A 12,656-nucleotide genomic window follows, 5' to 3' on the forward strand; every position below is an offset into this window, starting at 1 on the left:
TTATGTCAAGCCTCCCGTGGACAAGTGTTAGGAATTAGCAAGTCTACTAAAACACTTAAACAAATGCATTTAGTTGTCCAGTGTAATTGTGAAACCCATGTCAAATAACATAGAAACTACATACAATCTGCCAAAAATACACTACAATCCAAAATTTTTATATCAAGCAATATTATTACAATGAAAAGTCTGTTTTTTTATTTTAGTATATTCTCAAATATAATTTATGCAGTAATAATAAAGCTGAATTTTCAGAAAACATTATTCCAATCTTTGATATTTTACTTGATAATAAAATTTAATATTTTTGTGGAAACGGTAATACATTTTTTTCAGGTTTCCTTGGTGAATATAAATGTCCAAATTAAATAACTTATTTGAAATTAAAATATTTGTTCTAAAAAAAAAAATATTGTTCTTAGGCAACACATACACAGCAACTACATTTATTCAGTGCCTTTATGGATAATCCTACTTTGTACAGACAAACCTTAACAGTAATTTACAAGAGTGATAAACTCCCTGAACAGCCAAATTCATTCTTTGATTTATTTTCTTTTTGGCTTAGACCCTAATTAATCTGGGGTCTCCACAGCAGAATGAACTGCCAACTTATCCAGCATATGTTTTACGCAGTGAATGCCCTTCCAGCCACAACCCATCACTGGGGAACATCCATACACACTCATTTACACACATACGCTACGGACAATTTAGCTTACCCAATTTACCTGTACCACATGTCTTTGGACTTGTGGGGGAAACCGGAGCACCCGAGGAAACCCACGCAAACAAGTTGAGAACATGCAAACTTCACACAGATACAGCAACTGACCAGGCCGAGGCTTGAACCAGCAACCTTCTTGCTGTGAGGTGATTGTGCTACCCACTGTGCCACCGTGCTAACCAACAGCCAAATTAACAACCAAAATAAATGCAGGTACTGACATCTGCAATTACAAAATTGTTTTGCAGTGTGTATAAAACCAAAATGAATAACTACAGTAGTTGGTAATGACAAATGTGACGACCAAATTTAGTTAATCCAATTGACCTATAGCGCATGTCTTTGGACTGTGGGGGAAACCGGAGCACCCGGAGGAAACTCACATGAACGCAGGGAGAACATGCAATCTCCACACAGAAACCCTAACTGGCCCAGTTGGGACTCGAACCAGTGACCTTCTTGCTGTGAGTCACAACTGTAAATAAATCTAAATCTTAAATCGATCGAGTATTTTCATTTTTGCTGAACCCTCAGATACCAAATTTTTATTTATCCAACAAACCCTACATCAATGGAAAACCATATTTAATTCCTCTTCAGATTATGTATAAATCCAATTTCAAACAATTAAAAAAAAAATTATCAGAATTGCCTTTATCAAGAAATCACAGGAAACGCCATAGTGTATGCCTTTACTCATTATTATTGTCAGATTTTGCTACAAAAAAAAACACTTAATAAGAACAAGTCAATAATAAACTTCACTTAAAAAGCCTCCATGCTGAAAAAACAGTTGATGATGCTTTAGATAAATCTTTAGTCACTAGAATATTACCAAAAAAAAGTAAAAAAAAAAAAAAAAAAGCCAAATGCATAAGATGGCGTTCATACAGTAGTTTCGTCGTGCTAACCACGGTGTCAGTTATCACAATCTTGAGTTCTATTCCATACACACAGTACAGCAATTTAAAGGATTTACTCCTGTAGTGAAAGCTGCTTGTCACTCATGAAACGTTAGTGTATATGGGGTGTTAATGCTTTACTGTCTCTTTTGATCAAATTAAGACACTCTCGTACTAACACCCAATTTTATATTATTATTTTGTCTGATGGAACTGTATATTAATATGCAACATGACAAACGAAAATAATATGAGAAGGGCATTTGCCTTTGCATTTTTAATATCAGCGAAAAATGTTTTTGCCTTAAGCCCTGATTAATGTTTAGTCCAATTATCTTGACAGATTGTGTTAATGACTGTCTTATTGTAACAAATCAAAGCGCAGAGTGATTCCAAATTAAGTATATTTGAGAACACAAGCCACACACCCACTTATGGCCACATCCCAAATAATTCCACTGTAACATCATTGAAAAGACACATTTCCCAAAAATTCCATCACTCGCGCTCTCTCTTTCTCCTCAGGCATACGCCACTCCTCCAGGATTATTGGTAACTGTCCAATTTGCTAATTAAGGCAAAACTTGTTAATAAAAGGAGGGGTGAGAGAAAGAAAGGGAGCACCTCCAGAGGATTACATTTACAGGCGTAAAAACAAAACTCTTCATCATTCATAAAGGAATGTGTCACACCAAAATGGAAATTCTCCCATCATTTACTCATCCTCCAAGGCTGCTCTTTTCCATTTAGTAGCACTGAGGCTGCCAAGACTTTGGTATTCCATGGAAGACAGAAAGTCAGACGCAAAGTCAAGGTCTCTGGACGTTGCTATCATAAAACCAGCCTTGCATCTGTCTGAGCGATGTGATTGGCCTGCCGGAGACATGACGTCATGTCTTTGCGGCACAGCTGCTTATGACAGAGCTTAATGACACTGGCCTGTGTATAAGAACGCTGAAAGCAGCTTCACTCAGTTAACTAGTCATTACTGATGCCAAAGTGCCCTCAGAACAAAGACGCAACATCTGATGTCTGATTCATAGACCGATTCGTCCAAAATATCTTTGAAAACTCTGAAGTATTTCCAGATGCTACCGTATGAGAAAACCATCCCTGAAGTGGTGCTGCCAAATTTTAAGCATTTACAAAAGCTGAGCCAAATGCAGAAATGTCATGGAGAGAGAATCAAACAGAGAACGGCAATAATGTGCCCTGTGCTACACAGAAACAGGCTTTTAATTATGCGCAAAGAAAGGTAAGTAAGGATACATGACTTGTTCAGATGGTCTCAGACTGAAAAATCATCTGTCCACATCCTTCCTCGGGGGGAAGTCTTGCTCTAATTTTACACGCAAATAAAAAACTGTGTTTTGTGTGGGTGTGTGTTGTCTGATGTCCATGAGTATTTGTGTGTCAGTACTAAAATTCACTCAGTCTAAATCTGCCTAAGGTACCAAAATACATCGGCAGATATAACTGAAAACCGACTTGGATTAATGAATCGATTCCAAGACTCTTTTCTGGACTAATTTTTTGCAAAACACAGGGAAATTTTGATTTATTAATAAATAATGTAAGTCATTCATTCATTTTCCTTCAGCTTAGTCCATAGGTCTCAGAGCGTACTCAGACTATGTACAGTTGGCTTGAATCGGGCCGAAGGCCTGCACTCACATCGCATTCAGGCCTAAGCATGCTTACGTCATCGATTATTTGCTGTTCAGTTTAAGAAGCACTCTCGCTTTGTGGGGTTTATTCATAAACTAATTTCGAGAGGATCACGTGCTTATGGTCAACACGGATGGCACCTCATTAGCTCTGTAATCTGCTCTATTAGATGATTACGGAAGCAATATAAATAACTAGAGTTTTTCACTCCAGTTATCTTCGTCTTGAAGTTTCCCCCCTTCCACCCCTACTCTCCACCCTTTTTTGATAGGGCGACACGGTGGCCCAGTGGCTAGCACTGTTGCCTCACAGCAAGAAAACAGCCGGTCGGTGTTTCTGTGTGGAGTTTCTATGTTCTCCCCGTGTTTGTTTCCCTAAGGTTCCCCAGTTTCCACCCACCGTCCAAATACATACACTGTAGCCAATCGACTAAACCAAATTATCACCCAAGTTTACACTTCTCACACGGCGACAGCAGGGGAGTTGTCGAGACCTACCTGAGCTCAAACTCCCCTCTCACCCTTTTAATGGGAGGGAGCCCCGGGCTCGAGGATATTACGAGCTCAGGGCTCTCTTTCGGGACAGCATGCCAATTGTGCTTTATTGATTATCACAATTAGTTGTGAACTCTTGAAATAACGTTGTATCGTTTTAAGTCATTTGAGATGCAGTGATATGCAGTCAAATATTTCAGCGAAAAGATACGCCACTTTTTACGCTCATAAACAATCAAAGTCCTCCTGCTGCAGGTATTAGAAGATTTGCTAAAGGTGCAGTGGTCATGCAGTGAGGGGTTTGCGTCTTTGATAATCTACGACAGTTTGCGTTCATTGAACAGTAAGAATGATTAATAAATCCATAGGAAACAATCCCTTAAAAGTTCTGTCACATCTTTTGTTTCGGGCTTAAGTTTTATTGTTCACAGTTTCCAACGCTAATAAAACACACCTGATCCAACTAATCAAAGTGTTCGAGAGTAGTAGAGTAGTATTAATTAGTTGGATCAGGTGTGTCTGTGTCTGTGACTGTTTTTCCAAAAAAAAAAGGCATCAGAGAAACAGTTATATTTTTTCAACATAGGCTCATTCTGAAAACGTAACCCTATATATATATATATCTGGAGATTGCGAATTATGTAGCCAGTGGAACGTATGGCTACAGTTTGTCTTTAAAATAAATGCTACAGAGCGGTATGACGCCATTCCAATTAACGCTTACCACCTGACCGCTTACCTCCATGTGGACGGCTTTCTAGCGGTTACCAGTTTGTCCGGTAGCTTGACACGTACATCAGCAGACTTGAAACGCAGAGCAGAGTTGACTACAACGACGGAGAACTGAAGAACGGTTTCAGAAAGCAGGCAAGACTAAAAAACAAAACAAAAGCCAATCTTGTCAAATTAAAAAAACAGGTAAAAATGTGGTAAAAATCAGGCTGCCATGAGGGCTTTTCATTTTTCTGGATTGGTTTTTAAAACTCTCAGTTGGGTTTCGGGAAGGCTTTGGGCAGGTCAATCTGTGCTTTTTATTGGTTGGGTTCAGGGAAGGGGGAGGGTGGGGGATTGGTCGGTTAGTCAGTCAGACAGTCAGTCAGTCAGTCGACAGCGGCCTCTGGTTGATTTACGTGAGAAGAATTTTGAAATCTGTAAAAGCATACACAGCAGCCTGGTACAGTCTAAATTTTGAATCATCTTATTATTTTATTTAATCTGTCTTTGTTCTCTTACTTGAAGATATAACAGCTTGACCATGTCTGTCAAGTATTGAGAGCTAAAGTAACAGCTGAAATTAACTTGAAAAAAATCAATGATGCATATTTGTATTCTGTAGTGTAAAACTATTTGTACACTTTCAAAAACACTTTTATTAAATTTATTGCATATTTAGTTTAAGAGGTGTCACAAAATTTAAAGTTGTGTGTGATAACAACAATTTAACATTCATATTCTGAATATATTTTATTTATCATGTACAATACATTTCTTTATAAACATATTTTGATAAAAATATGAATACATTTAAGAATATATATTTCTAATAATGTCACCTAAATTAAGTTTAAAAGATCAATATATTTATAGCACTTTTGATATTTTTTATTTTGCTCTACTTGTCACTCTACTTGCCACTCTACTTGTCTTGTTTTTTCTTCAACCCATTTCCACAAATACTCTCATTCACTTCCATCTGTTTCAAGCCATATTTTATTCAGTTTTTCATTTCATTTCTCTGTGGCACTAATTGCTTTTTTAGAGAAGTAAATATGCTAACCTCTTTACACACATCAGCTCTCATTAACATCAGAGAAAGTGTGTGTGTGTGTCTATGTGTGTGACTGCCTTTCCCTTTATTTACCTTCTTTACATATGCAGGCCTATGTCCTTTCCTATGTCATGTTTGTTGATCTCTTTAGGAAAAGTGTGAATAAAGCTCTCCCACTTCTATCTATCCCACTCATTCCTAAGGGAAATGTAAGTGGAAGTGAGGAGAGAAACAAACAGATACGATTTCAATTTCTCCTTTTACAGTACTTTGAATCCTTCTTCTCCCCCTCTGATTTCTTCCTACTCTTCAAACATGCTCGTCTTTCACCTCACACCTCTTCTTTTGCTCCTTTTAGACCTCGCCTCTCTTTCTTATATAGTTTTTTTGCATTTATTTGATCCCTCCACTACCTCCTCCATCTCCTTCATTCACTCTGTCCATTCATGTTCACACCTCTGAGTCAACAGTATACTCTGACTTTTTTCTCTAAATCTGGCAACACATTTTATACACACACAGTTTTTTTACTATCAATTTGTTCACCATCTGAATCATTTTTTTTTTGTTCTTAATTTAAATTTTAAAAATAATTAGAATGTAAATTAAGCAATTTGACACACTAAACCCTTGTTTTAAAATCAGATTTGTGACTAAATCAATTAAGTTAATTTAATAATGAAAAAATACGATAGAAGTCAATGAGTTCCAGCTACCAAGATAAAAAAAAAAAAAAAAAAAAACTTATTTTGTGTTCATTAGAAGAAAGAAACTCAAACAGGTTATGAAAAAGAGAAATATAAGCAAATTATGACAGGATTTTCATTTTTGAATGAACTACCCCTTAAAATAGGGCACTGTTTGAGGAAATAGTAGACATTTTTGAGTGCACTTGTTCACTCCCAATGCACTTTAATTCATTTACAACCAAGAGCTACAGAAAACCAATAATACACATTGAGGGTTGTGCTGAATAAATTGCTATGTCCAGAAAAAAAAAGATTCTAAACCCTAAATTCCAATTTAATTGATTATTGAATTTTGAAATGAATGTCTATTGATAATAGATACTGTTTAACCTCCTAGGGCTTAGTGGACAGCACGTGGACAGCACATTTTTGCTCTTAAGTGGCTATTTAAAATACTTTGAATGTTGTATATTTTGTTACGGACATACAGTGTCATCCTGCAATTGTTTTGCAGCATATGAAATGTCCCAAACACTGTTTTTAACTGTCCAAAATTGGCAAAATTTTTTGTTTTTACTCTCTGATAGTCAAAACATGTAAAATAAAAAAAAAATGTTATATATGCAATAAAAACTGTCAGGAAAAAGTGTTTCCTATAAATTCAAACCATGAGTCCACATATGGACATCATATTTTTTCTAAAAGTACATCATATCAAAGGATGATACTTAGGTTTTATTCTAATTAGGTTCCAATAAGCCCAAATACCAAAGAGAGATAAAAAAATGCATGTAAAAAACACCTTGAGCCTTAAGAGGTTAAACCCAGATTTGTTTGTCATTGACAGTGCAACGAAGAAGTAATTATTTTATTTCTAAAAAGTAAATAAATGAATGACTATTAAATGTTTTTATTAAACAGGTGAAAGCAAAACATTGCTTGTCAAAAATGACCAAAATAGTAAAATCTGGTGTGATATTTTTTCAAGGTTTGATGTCAAATAAACTAGACGCAGCAGATTAAGTATCCCAAATAAAAGAGGGTGGTTTGCTCATTGAACTGTATAAAAGTGAATAAAAGCAATATCACATCACAGAGTTGCGTATAACAGATGGGCATAACAGCTAGTCTTCATAAAATGTAGCTATGCAGGGCGTATTGCACCATTTGACACATTTTTGGCAAATAGCTTTTTTTTTCACAAATTCAGTACTGAAAATGTAAACAGTGCAGCAAAAACTGATAGTAAATTAAGCCTGGTTATATCAAGCATATCCACCTTTTTCCTGAACATGCTTCCTTCATTTTAGATGGGGTTGCTCTTATAAGGTTTGGAACATTTTTATTCTAAAGGACAAAATAATAATAATAATAGTAATAATAATACAATAAAATCAATGAAATTTTCACAATGTTTAGTATTTTCACCTTTGTATCACATAATATTTGGGTTTCTTTGTGTTGTGTTCCAGCAGATGACTTTATCTTTGTTTTTTCAAACAATATAGTACTATTTTTCATGTCAATGTTACTGCTTTTTTGTTTTAAATTTGTCTTATGTTTTTGGCATTTTTATGATCAGTGAAAAGTAATTTGGTAAATCAGCAAAACTTAATTTTGATATAGAATACAATGGTTGAATTCTGAGAAGAATAATGACACCTCATTGTTCGCAGTTTTTTTAAAACACTCATTTTCTAGTTAAGAGGAAGTTACTCCCAAAATGTGTGCAAAATATCATCAAGCGCAGGGAAAATGTGGGTCAAACATATTAATTTACCCTGAGCTTGCACAGTGCAACTTATCAACACTTGAACACATTCGTTTTCATAAAAATTTTTCCCTATAATAACAAAAAATGTCCAAATGAAAAGGTACCTACTGTACACTCATTCATTCATCAATTAATTTTCCTTCGGCTTATGCCTAGTTCAGACTGCGTGATTTTAGCCCCGATTTTGGCTCGCCGACAGGTTTTGAGAAATCGCCGACAAATGCCTGAAATCACAGGCAAATCACTGCTCGTGCACGTGAGTGACAATCACACAGTATGAACTTTCAAAGACGCGATCTGAGAGAATCGCCAATGACTCGCCGATGCCTGTGAGATATTTGGCATGCTAAATATCTGGAGCTGTCGGCGATTCAAATCATGCCGTGTGAATTGAGTTTTGACTGAAAATAACATCAGCCATCGCCTACAGCCAATGAGCGAGCAGCTTTCACTTGTGTGCGTGTGTGTATACCTGCTGCAGGACAGCAGGAGGCAGGGGGAGAAGTTAAAAGTGCTCTTTTTCGGTTTATTTGGACCCACGAAAGGGAGGAAAAACTAGTGGAGGTTTGACAGGACTCAGGAGCAACTGTGTCTGTTTGACGTTTCATACAGAAAGAAATTAGTTTATTATCAACGTTGAGGAGAAATGGCTAATTCCCTTTAAACCCAGGTGAGCAAACATGTACATGTTCTACCCCATTAAAGGTTTCTTTCTCATTATGTAGTTAATAACAAAATATATACTACGTGTTTTTGGCTGTGAGACGTAGTTTGGACGAAGTTGTCGCCGATTCTTCCTATAGTAAAGTCATGCAATGTGAATGTCCCTGTCGCCGATTCATCTTGCAGTGTAAATAAAGCAGCAACGAAACACTAGCCCAGACAGTCATGCAGTGTGAAAACATCTGTGACACGACTACTTCGAAAATCATGCAGTCTGAACTCGGCATTAGTCTATTTCACAGGTTGCCACAGCGGAATTAACTGCCAACTATTACACCATATGTTTTACTTAGCGGATGACCTTCCAGCCCAGTATTGGGAAACAACCATACACGCTCATTGTGTTTATTTTGACAGCAAATTTTAACTTAGTTTTAGTCTTAAGGCTTAAGGCTTAGTCTTTTGACTAAAGCTCCATTTTAATTTTAGTCATATTTTCATAATTTAGTCATAATTTAGTCATTGATTCTTCTGAATCATTTTAGTTTTAGACTTTTTTTTAAGTCGACTAGATTTTATAAGATTTTAGTCAACTGAATTTACTTTAGATTTAATTGACTAAAACATATTCGGTTTAATTTAAATGTAATTTAATTAAAACATTCTAAACATTTATTTACACAAAATATTCTTAGTCAAAATTAAATAAAACAGTCTTATTAAATTATGGAAAATAGCTTTTCCTGTCAGCTTTCTGCCACTTCAGTCTTGTTAATTCTTGGTTTGGTGGCAGAGTCCAGACACTTGTCCTGTCTTGTCTAGTATGTTGTGCTCTGCTCGAGTTATCTTGGGTCGGGCACTCTTATTCCGTTCTTGTCTTTGTCTTTTGTATGAGCGCTGTCTTGGCCACACTCAAAATGCGCGCTTGTCTAGCTCAGTGTCTAGTCGTTTTCGGTTAGCGCTGGGATGAAACATGCACATTGCATGTTTGAGTGCACGGTAAGTTTTTTCAATTTATCGTGTGCTTGAGTCTTGCGTTCTGTCTATTGTGGATCAGGTCCTTTTCAAATGTACGTGTGTGCGACATGCATCACACACATCACAAGATTATTTCTTATTGGATATTTTACCAAAATACATGCCTAAATTACATTCTCATCTTGTGTTTATTAGGGTGCTTTCAAACCTGTGAATCATTTGTGAAGCATTTGCTGGTATTGCAGGTATTGTGATGCATTTGCAGGTATCCGGGAGTCTCTTTGCATTTGCGGGAAACTCACGAAACTTCCGGGAGACTTGGGATGTCTAGAATGACCCCTGCCCTACTCATAATTCTCTCTTCATATAGCCGTATCCCTATTACATATCCATAATACACTGTGATGTAACCAGGCTCGGATCGCATTGCTTTCTCACTACAATCGATCTGCTCCAGAGTTCGTTTCAGTCGAGCCGAGACCACCTCATTCAAGCGATCTTGGAGCGAGTGTTTTAGTGTGGATCTGAGCGCGATTGGTGGTTTCACATTTGCCAAATAAGCCGTGAGCAAATGAAACAGGTTCTGAAACAAAAGTCTAGGTGTGAAAGCACCCTTTGTCAGTGAAAATGTCTGTATATTTTTTTTATAGTTGTCATCATCATCACTTAATTTTGATTTAATTTTCGTTTAGTTTTTGTCGGTAGAAACTTGTTTGTCATAAAAATTATGATGTCAACAAAATTAAAACTGATTGACACACACTCATGCACGACGGACAATTTAGTTTATTCAATTCGCTTATAGTGCATGTCTTGAGACTGAAACCGGAGCACCCAGAGGAAGCCCAGGTGAACACGAGGAGAAAATGCAAACTCCACACAGAAATGCCAGTTGATCCAGCAACCTTCTTGCTGTGAGGCAATAGTGACCATGTAGACCACCATGTAGGCCACCATGCTGCCTTCAACTGTACAATCTTAAAAATAAATGTGCCAAAAAGAACCAACATAGGGTTTTCACTGTGAGAACCTCTTCAGGTTTCTCAAAGATTCATTTAGTGAAAATTCTTAAATTCAAGACCATTTTCATAATTAAAAGAACACTTTTCCACTGTAAAAAACATTTTTAATATAGAAAGTTTCCATCGTAAAAGTTAAAGTTGCTTTATGGAACTATAGATGCCAATAAAGAACACTTTTTTTAATAGTGTATCTCTCAGGCAAGAATATGTATTCAACAAAAACCAACAACAGCAACCCTCGGTGATCAAAAACCACAGACACACACCACAAGATGTTGTTCTGTAAACAGTGGTGTGTTGTGTGCAGGAGTTACATGCTTCAGGACATTCTGCCAAACCACTCAAATGTCACTCAGCGCACGACGGGCCTCAGGGGGACCTGCTGACCCTCGACATTAGCAGTGGCACAGAAACAGAACAGCGTAAAAGATTCGCCAAACGCTCTTCATTTCATTAATATTTCATTTCACACATCCCTCCCGTCCCAGGAATCCCAAGCAAACCGATGCACAGAGGAGCGGATGAGAGAGAGATTTAACCCCAGAGAAATGCTGCAGAAACATCTACATCTTCCCTCAGATAAAAGTGCTTACACTGTATGTGTGTGTGCGTACCACTAATTAAGGCAGCCATTTAAACGAAAACTATGACGAGATTTCTCCAATGCAGAGGAGTGAGTGTGAGAAATGTAATGAAAGTGCGACTACAGTGGTCATAATGTGTGTTTGTTTAGCTTCTTCAGGCTTCGACCCACTGACCTCGTTGTGTCAACAGGCTGATAAAGGTCAAAGGTCATCTCCATGGGGTGCAGGACATATGAAGGCACCCCGTCGGTCATATTTTCTTTGCTTTCTTTTCCTTTTCCTGCATGCACACTCAGCCTCTATGTTCCTCTTTCTTTCTGGTATGTGAATACTCTTCCTTTATTTATCTTTCCTCTAGCTTTTCCAGCTCATCCCGACTGTCCATTTCCTTTTTCCATCCGATCATCTCGCAGACGCTTTCTCTTTCACGACACAGAATGTGAGGCATTTCCTTTACCTCATTTTTCTTTCCACTTTCTTCTCTTGCTCAGAAACTTTCCATCGCACCTCATGTCATGAGCCTCTTTTTTAATTAGGAGTTTGAGAAATGTCTGTCATGCCATTTCTCATTTAGACTTCACTTCTCTAACTTGATGAAAGAAAATCTTTGCCTTGCCACCTAAAAATAAAACTGTACACATCATTTACCCACCCTCAAGTTTTTACCAACTTTTTTTATCTGATAGTAACTAAACTTACCCCAACTTTTTGAACATAAACATGACATGTTTAACTTCAATGCTCTGATGAAGAGATTTAAGCTTGGTCTCATTTTAAAGAAGACACTTAAAAGTTATGTGGCTTTACGTTTATGAAAATAATTAAAGTAAATGTGTATTTTAATTTTTTGCACAAAAATATGTATTTTACAAAAGTTTAGCCCACATTTTACAGAAAACAAAGCTAAATATTGGAACAAATTATATTCTAAATATGAAGTTGATAAAAAAATGACCTTTATTGAAGGTTCAAGACACCGTGGAGTATTTTTGTCCAATGACTGGGTGAGACAGCGTACAGCACGGGTCATATGTGTTTGTTTCCATGATCCACGGGGTTTGATGCATGTTTTTCCCCACAATTCTGTCAGGGCACATACAGCAAAGCTGTTGGTTTGCAGCAAGTGTTTTTGTCAAGATAGTTGTATGAGAATTGGAGACTGGTGGACTTTGTCTTTTATCAGTTGAGTTTGTTACCATTAAGACACATCGCCTATATCACTGCTGCTGTGTTTGCCGATGTTTAAAATCCTCCCGATTACCGGCAAGGTTAATGGTTGGAATAGACAGGGAAAGAGACCTGGTGCACTCCTCCACTGTGTCTGCATTCAGTCCTGGGGATTTAGGAGCAGAGAAGTCCTCCTCATTTAGTGTTGATATAAACACTA

At 37.0% G+C, this 12,656-nt stretch overlaps 1 protein-coding gene across 34 annotated transcripts in view; it reads right to left on the reverse strand.

The window, feature by feature from the left end:
* kirrel1b (kirre like nephrin family adhesion molecule 1b) overlaps positions 1–12,656 on the reverse strand; it is a 77,302-nt gene that overhangs the window by 37,027 nt on the left and 27,619 nt on the right. For 14 of the 34 annotated variants that reach the window (XR_015477461.1, XR_015477456.1, XR_015477462.1 and 11 more), the window contains exon 2: positions 4,531–4,664. The exons of the other annotated variants lie outside the window; for them this stretch is intronic. The gene's annotated coding sequence lies outside the window, so the exon portion shown is untranslated. The remainder of the gene's footprint in view (positions 1–4,530; positions 4,665–12,656) is intronic. 34 annotated transcript variants of the gene reach the window in all.

The sequence above is a fragment of the Danio rerio genome, chromosome 2, assembly GCF_052040795.2.
Source record: "Danio rerio strain M-AB ecotype USA chromosome 2, GRCz13ab, whole genome shotgun sequence".
Taxonomy (NCBI): Eukaryota; Metazoa; Chordata; class Actinopteri; order Cypriniformes; family Danionidae; genus Danio; species Danio rerio.